At 43.0% G+C, this 7,500-nt stretch overlaps 1 pseudogene; it reads left to right on the top strand.

The window, feature by feature from the left end:
* Positions 1 to 7,500, top strand: part of LOC109880145 (protein kinase C alpha type-like) — a 35,020-nt pseudogene that overhangs the window by 14,590 nt on the left and 12,930 nt on the right.

Here is a 7,500-nt window from a genome sequence, read left to right as displayed (position 1 = left end):
AAAGTGTTTAAATTGTGCAGTATTTATCAATCATAATAAGAGCAGCAGTTGTGATGTGTGTGTAGCATGAATGTACAGTATATGTGTGTGAGTGTTTTCTTACCACGTGTTATTATCTCTATGTGTGTGTGTGTGTGTGTGTGTGTGTGTGTGTGTGTGTGTGTGTGTGTGTGTGTGTGTGTGTGTGTGTGTGTGTGTGTGTGTGTGTGTGTGTTGATGCGTCTATACTTGTGTGCATGTACTACAGGTTGTGAGATGAATGTCCACAAGCGTTGTGAGAGCCTGGTGCCCAGCCTGTGTGGTCAAGATCATACAGAGAAGAGAGGCAGGATCCACCTGACCGTCCGTGGAGAGAACGAGGACATCTTCATCACAGGTCACATCTAAGTGTTTAGAAGAGTTGTCCCTAACCACTGATAGAGACAGGGTTTACATGTCTCTGTCACCCGGTGGTGTAAAGTACTAAATGTTTAGAAGAGTTAACCACTGATAGAGACAGGGTTTACATGTCTCTGTCACCCGGTGGTGTAAAGTACTAAGTGTTTAGAAGAGTTGTCCCTAACCACTGATAGAGACAGGGTTTACATGTCTCTGTCACCCGGTGGTGTAAAGTACTAAGTGTTTAGAAGAGTTAACCACTGATAGAGACAGGGTTTACATGTCTCTGTCACCCGGTGGTGTAAAGTACTAAGTGTTTAGAAGAGTTAACCACTGATAGAGACAGGGTTTACATGTCTCTGTCACCTGGTGGTGTAAAGTACTAAGTGTTTAGAAGAGTTGTCCCTAACCACTGATAGAGACAGGGTTTACATGTCTCTGTCACCCGGTGGTGTAAAGTACTAAGTGTTTAGAAGAGTTAACCACTGATAGAGACAGGGTTTACATTTCTCTGTCACCCGGTGGTGTAAAGTACTAAGTGTTTAGAAGAGTTAACCACTGATAGAGACAGGGTTTACATGTCTCTGTCACCCGGTGGTGTAAAGTACTAAGTGTTTAGAAGAGTTAACCACTGATAGAGACAGGGTTTACATGTCTCTGTCACCCGGTGGTGTAAAGTACTAAGTGTTTAGAAGAGTTAACCACTGATAGAGACAGGGTTTACATGTCTCTGTCACCTGGTGGTGTAAAGTACTAAGTGTTTAGAAGAGTTAACCACTGATAGAGACAGGGTTTACATGTCTCTGTCACCCGGTGGTGTAAAGTACTAAGTGTTTAGAAGAGTTAACCACTGATAGAGACAGGGTTTACATGTCTCTGTCACCCGGTGGTGTAAAGTACTAAGTGTTTAGAAGAGTTAACCACTGATAGAGACAGGGTTTACATGTCTCTGTCACCTGGTGGTGTAAAGTACTAAGTGTTTAGAAGAGTTAACCACTGATAGAGACAGGGTTTACATGTCTCTGTCACCCGGTGGTGTAAAGTACTAAGTAAAAATACTTTACAGTCCTACTTAAGTCATTTTTTAGGCTATCTGTGCTTTACTTTACTATATATATTTTTGACAACTTTTACTTTTACTTCACTACATTCCTAAATAAAATTACATACTATTTTTATTCCATACATTTTCCCTGACACCCAAAATTACTTGTTACCTTTCGAATGCTTAGCAGGACATGATAATGGTCCAATTCACACACTTATCAATTGAACATCCCTGGTCATCCCTACTGCCTCTGATCTGCCAGACTCAATGAACACAAGTACTTGGTATGTAAATAATGTCTGAGTGTTGGAGTGTGCCCCTGGCTATCTGTAAACATATATATATATATATATATATATATGAAAATTGTGCCATCTGGTTTGCTTAATATAAGGAATTTGAAATTATTTATACTTTTACTTTTGATACTTAAGTATATTTAATAAACCAAATACTTTTAGACTTTTACTCAAGCAGTATTTTACAGGGTGACTTTTACTTTTACTTGAGTCATTTTCTATAACTTCTTATGGCTTAGATCCCGTTAACGGGATGATATGACAACAGCCAGTGAAAGTGCAGGGCGCCAAATTCAAAACAACAGAAATCTCATAATTAAAATTCCTCAAACATACATGTAATTTATACCGTTTTAAGGGTAATCTTGTTGTTAATCTCAACACAGTATCCGATTTCAAATAGGCTTTACAGCGAAAGCACCACAAATGATTATGTTAGGTGACCACCAACTCACAGAAAAACCCAGCCATTTTTCCAGCCAAAGAGAGGAATCACAAAAAGCGCAAATAGAGATGAAATTAAACACTAACCTTTGATGATCTTCATCAGATGACATTTTACTCAAGTATGACAATTGGATACTTTTTCCACCACTGATGTCACCCTACCATTCGCACTGTCAGGTACTGACCACTAGGCGGACTGTGGGAGCTGAATACAGGCACACACTCCCACAAGTAATGCTCTCTGTGGTGCATCTACAGATGCCATATCTTAATTTGATCATCCTATTGTAGCAGAATTTTCATGCACAGAAGGAATTGTAAACTTGTAGTGTTTTCAAGTTTAAACTGGCTTCTAAAGTTTGTAATTTCAGACTAGATTTGCCCTAATACAATTTTTATCATCCCCTACAAAAAATGTACATTCATCATAATCAACATAATATTCACATTTCCTGTTGCTGCAGGATTATTTTCCTGCTGTGAGAAACTGGGTCAAATTAAGATCAGATGGCACATGTATGGCCATCTATGCTATCCATTGTCTGACTCTGTCTCTCTTTCTCTCTCTCACCCTCTCCCTCCCTCTTTCCCTCCACCCCCCTCGCTCCCCCCTCAGTGCGGGAGGCTCGTAACCTGATCCCCATGGACCCCAACGGTCTGTCTGACCCCTACGTGAAGCTCAAGCTAATCCCTGACCCTAAGAGCCAGAGCAAACAGAAGACCAAGACTATCCGCTCCACACTCAACCCCGTCTGGAACGAGAGCTTCACCTTGTGAGTGTGAGTGTGTGTGTGTGAGTGTGTGTGTGTGTGTGTGTGTGTGTGTGTGTGTGTGTGTGTGTGTGTGTGTGTGTGTGTGTGTGTGTGTGTGTGTGTGTGTGTGTGTGTGTGTGTGTGTATGTGTGTGTGTGTGTACGTACCAGTAGTTCTGGGAACTCTGCACAGGGAACTAGACTTGTGTTAGCCCCAGGAGCTTTATCTCAGTGGACTGACATGGTCTTGAGGTGTGCAGATGACTGGAGGTCGGATACCTGGTCGGTAACCTCTATCACTCCCATCTCTCTCTCCCCAGCTCGGTGCGTGGGCGGCAGTGGGACCGGCGTCTGTCGGTGGAGGTGTGGGATTGGGATCGTACGTCTCGGAATGACTTCATGGGATCGCTGTCGTTCGGAGTGAGCGAGATATTCCGTCACTCAGTTAGCGGCTGGTTCAAACTGCTGGATCAGGATGAGGGAGAGTACTACAACATGCCTGTCCCTGACGAAAATGTAAGACATACAGTGGATTATGGGTAGTGTAGTTAGAGTTATAGAATACATATATTATATTTAACTATTGGTATATATAGGTATATTTAGACTCGGAGTATGACCAAACAAAATGTGTGTGAGTTCCCTCACTTTGGCCACCAGGGTGCAGGAGTGCTTCATTAAAATCCATACATTGCAGGTTTGTGTCTGTGTGGATGTGTGTGACAGTTTTATTATAACTAAGCCCTCCCCCCTCACCCCTCCTCTCTTCAATAGGAGCCTAGTGGTCTAGATGCTATTCCCCCCTCCCTTCTCCCCCCCTCCCTGAGGCCTGCCCCTGCCCCTGTGTCTGTCCCTGTCCCCGTGTCTGTCCTGTCCCCCTCAGCCCCGTCAGTCCCCTGTCTGGCCACCCTACCTGCAGGACCGGTCAAGCCCAGGGTTTGCCTCCAGGACTTCAACTTCCTCATGGTGCTGGGAAAAGGCAGCTTCGGAAAGGTACTGAAACACACCTACACCTGCCTGTAGACACACTGTAATAAACATAACACACCTGCCTGTAGACACACTGTAATAAACATAACACACCTGCCTGTTGACACACTGCAATAAACATAACACACCTGTCTGTAGACACACTGTAATAAACATAACACACCTGCCTGTAGACACACTGTAATAAACATAACACACCTGTCTGTAGACACACTGTAATAAACATAACACACCTGTCTGTAGACACACTGTAATAAACATAGCACACCTGTCTGTAGACACACTGTAATAAACATAACACACCTGTCTGTAGACACACTGTAATAAACATAACACACCTGTCTGTAGACACACTGTAATAAACATAACACACCTGTCTGTAGACACACTGTAATAAACATAACACACCTGTCTGTAGACACACTGTAATAAACACTGTAATAAACATAACACACCTTTCTGTTGACACACTGTAATAAACATAACACACCTGTCTGTAGACACACTGTAATAAACATAACACACCTGTCTGTAGACACACTGTAATAAACATAACACACCTGTCTGTAGACACACTGTAATAAACATAACACACCTGTCTGTAGACACACTGTAATAAACATTGTAATAAACATAACACACCTTTCTGTTGACACACTGTAATAAACATAACACACCTGTCTGTAGACACACTGTAATAAACATAACACACCTGTCTGTAGACACACTGTAATAAACATAACACACCTGTCTGTAGACACACTGTAATAAACATAACACACCTGTCTGTAGACACACTGTAATAAATATAACACACCTGCCTGTAGACACACTGTAATAAACATAACACACCTGTCTGTTGACACACTGTAATAAACATAACACACCTGTCTGTAGACACACTGTAATAAACATAACACACCTGTCTGTAGACACACTGTAATAAACACTGTAATAAACATAACACACCTGTCTGTAGACACACTGTAATAAACATAACACACCTGTCTGTAGACACACTGTAATAAACACTGTAATAAACATAACACACCTGTCTGTTGACACACTGTAATAAACATAACACACCTGTCTGTTGACACACTGTAATAAACATAACACACCTGTCTGTAGACACACTGTAATAAACACTGTAATAAACATAACACACCTGTCTGTAGACACACTGTAATAAACATAACACACCTGTCTGTAGACACACTGTAATAAACACTGTAATAAACATAACACACCTGTCTGTTGACACACTGTAATAAACATAACACACCTGTCTGTAGACACACTGTAATAAACACTGTAATAAACATAACACACCTGTCTGTTGACACACTGTAATAACCATAACACACCTGTCTGTAGACACACTGTAATAAACATAACACACCTGCCTGTAGACACACTGTAATAAACATAGCACACCTGCCTGTTGACACACTGTAATAAACATAACACACCTGCCTGTTGACACACTGTAATGAACATAACACACCTGTCTGTTGACACACTGTAATAAACATAACACACCTGTCTGTAGACACACTGTAATAAACACTGTAATGAACATAACACACCTTTCTGTTGACACACTGTAATAAACATAACACACCTGTCTGTAGACACACTGTAATAAACATAACACACCTGTCTGTTGACACACTGTAATAAACACTGTAATAAACACTGTAATAAACACTGTAATAACATATTACACCTGCCTGTTGACACACTGTAATAAAATAACACACCTGTCTGTAGACACACTGTAATAAAATAACACAGCTGTCTGTTGACACACTGTAATACACATAACACACCTGTCTGTAGACACACTGTAATAAACACTGTAATAAACATAACACACCTGTCTGTTGACACACTGTAATAAACACTGTAATAAACATAACACACCTGTCTGTTGACACACTGTAATAAACACTGTAATAAACATAACACACCTGTCTGTAGACACACTGTAATAAACATAACACACCTGTCTGTAGACACACTGTAATAAACATAACACACCTGTCTGTAGACACACTGTAATAAACATGACACACCTGTCTGTAGACACACTGTAATAAACATAACACACCTGCCTGTTGACACACTGTAATAAACATAACACACCTGTCTGTTGACACACTGTAATAAACACTGTAATAAACATAACACACCTGTCTGTTGACACACTGTAATAAACATAACACACCTGTCTGTAGACACACTGTAATAAACATAACACACCTGCCTGTAGACACACTGTAATAAACATAACACACCTGTCTGTAGACACACTGTAATAAACACTGTAATAAACATAACACACCTGTCTGTTGACACACTGTAATAAACATAACACACCTGTCTGTAGACACACTGTAATAAACATAACACACCTGCCTGTAGACACACTGTAATAAACATAACACACCTGTCTGTAGACACACTGTAATAAACACTGTAATAAACATAACACACCTGTCTGTAGACACACTGTAATAAACATAACACACCTGCCTGTAGACACACTGTAATAAACATAACACACTTGTCTGTAGACACACTGTAATAAACACTGTAATAAACATAACACACCTGTCTGTTGACACACTGTAACAAACATAACACTCCTGCCTGATGATGCAACACAATCAAAGTACAGGTATGATATAGCATCATCAACAACATTGTTCTAGCTGACTTTCAGATATGACTCTCAGTGGTCACCCACCTCTTGTTGTTAACCCCAGTGCCCTGGCTAAACTCTCAACCTGGCACCTCACAATATCATTGTGGGGAGAGAGAGGGGGGAGAGAGAGAGGGGGAGAGGGGGAGAGCGAGAGAGGGAGAGAGAGAGCAAGAGAGAGGGGGGAGAGAGAGAGAGCGAGAGAGCGAGAGAGGTAGAGAGAGAGAGAGAGAGCGAGAGAGTGGGGGGGGAGAGAGAGAGAGGGGGGGGAGAGCGAGAGAGCGAGAGATGGGGTGGAGAGAGGGGGAGGGAGACAGCGAGAGAGAGAGAGGGGGAGAGGGGGAGAGCGAGAGAGCGAGAGAGCGAGAGAGGCGGGAGAGCGAGGGGGAGGGAGAGAGAGAGAGAGGGGGGGGGGGAGAGAGAGAGGGGGGGGAGAGAGAGAGAGAGAGAGAGAGAGAGAGAGAGAGAGAGAGAATGGAGAGAGGGGGGGAGAGAGAGTGGGGGAGAGAGTGGGGGGGAGAGAGAGAGAGAGAGAGAGAGAGAGAGAGAGAGAGAGAGAGAGAGGGGAGAGAGAGGCGGAGAGAGAGGGGGGAGCAAGAGAGCGAGAAAGCAAGAGAGGGGGAGAGAGAGTGGGGAGGGAGAGAGAGAGAAAGAGAGAGGGGGAGAGAGAGCAAGAGTGAGAGAGAGTGAGAGAGCGTGAGAGAGAGAGAGAGAGAGAGACAGAGAGAGAGAGGGGGGAGAGTGGGGGGGGAGAGCCGAGAGGAGAGAGAGAGGGGAGAGAGAGGGGGAGAGAGGGGGGGAGAGAGAGAGGGGAGAGAGGGGGGAGAGAGAGGGGGGGAGCGAGAGAGCGAGAAAGCAAGAGAGGAGAGAGAGGGGGGGG

Source organism: Oncorhynchus kisutch, linkage group LG13 (genome assembly GCF_002021735.2).
Source record: "Oncorhynchus kisutch isolate 150728-3 linkage group LG13, Okis_V2, whole genome shotgun sequence".
Classification (NCBI taxonomy): Eukaryota; Metazoa; Chordata; class Actinopteri; order Salmoniformes; family Salmonidae; genus Oncorhynchus; species Oncorhynchus kisutch.
Note: the sequence above shows the minus strand (reverse complement) of the source record. Positions and strands in the feature narration are given on the sequence as shown.